The sequence below is a fragment of the Pinus tabuliformis genome, chromosome J, assembly GCF_031772625.1.
Source record: "Pinus tabuliformis cultivar Carrire ecotype Pingquan chromosome J, CPIR1, whole genome shotgun sequence".
NCBI lineage: Eukaryota > Viridiplantae > Streptophyta > Pinopsida > Pinales > Pinaceae > Pinus > Pinus tabuliformis.
This window is the reverse complement of record NC_142295.1, coordinates 38,413,275-38,414,604: the sequence shown is the minus strand read 5'-3', so window position 1 is coordinate 38,414,604 and position 1,330 is coordinate 38,413,275.

Here is a 1,330-nt window from a genome sequence, read left to right as displayed (position 1 = left end):
TGCTCGATTCAATACTGGACTTGAGAAGATATTGTTGCGCCATAGAAGGATTGTTTCCTTTATGTTGTGGCAGTCCCGATCCATCCTTTCGAAGACTCCTTGTCCCCATTTTTGTTCCGCAAACGGGAAGGAATTCAGCATATGCTCCATTGGTAAATCGATATATGTCTCTGAGGTCTTGCCTATCTATAAGTCTTTCTCTTTGTTGCCATGAGTCCTGCCAAAATCTTGATGTTCTACCATTTCAAATTTCCCAAAAAACATGTTGGTTAATAAGGTCTCAATTTTGGCTTTCTGAGTTCCATATTGTCGATCCTTTGCGTGGGTATCTGTACCGTAGTATTTCTTCAGTTATGTCTGGCATGTTATCCTTTCTTGTCCATATTTGTTTCCATGGATCCCTTCCTCCCCCTAGCAATCTCCACCATAATTTAGCTCCCATTACTTGGTTTAAAGTGTATGGGTCCCTGAGACCAAGCCCTCCTTCCATCTTTTTTTTATCAATCCCTGCCAAGATATAAGGGCCAATTTCCTTTTTTGCTGAGCCCCTCCCCACAGGAACTTTTTAAAGATATCAACCATTTTGGTACAAGCCCCCTTAGGGGATGCCATGCCTGACAATTGGTATATTGGAATTGACTACAGTATTTCTTTGAGGAGGATTGTTCTGCCAGTTAGGTTGAGGAATCAAAATGCCCAACTTCCCAGACTTCCTTGTAGCTTCTGGAGGATCTGCTGCCATCCTACCAGTTTTAGGGATTTTTCCGATAGAGGCATGCCTAGGTATTTGGTGGGGAGATTTCCTATGCTGAACCCCAGTATCCTAGCAAGATAGGTTTTAAAATTCTTTTGGGTGTTGAAGAAGAAGGTACATAAGTTTTCATTGTTTATTTGGGTCCCTGATGCCAACATGAAGGTATCCAATATTTCTTTGATTCTGTGGGCTTCTATGAGCGATACTTGGAAAAAAAGCATGATATCGTCCATGAATTGCTGGTGGGTTATGGAAAGGTCATTCCCCCATATCCTAAGGCCTTTAATCCTAGACTCCCAGGCTTCATTTTTGATGTATCTGCCCAGACCTTCCGCAACAATAATGAACAGGAAGGGTGACAATGGGTCACCTTGTCTCAACCCCCAGGTAGGGTTAAAGGTTTGGCTAGGGGTCCCATTTAGCATAATAGAGATGACAAGGGTGGATATCATAGCACTAATCCAGTTTATCCTTCTAGGGTTAAATCCATAGGCTCTAAGGATACTCTTTAGATACTCCCAGTTTAATCGATCATAGGCCTTTGATAGATCGAGCTTCACCATCATGCCAACTAGA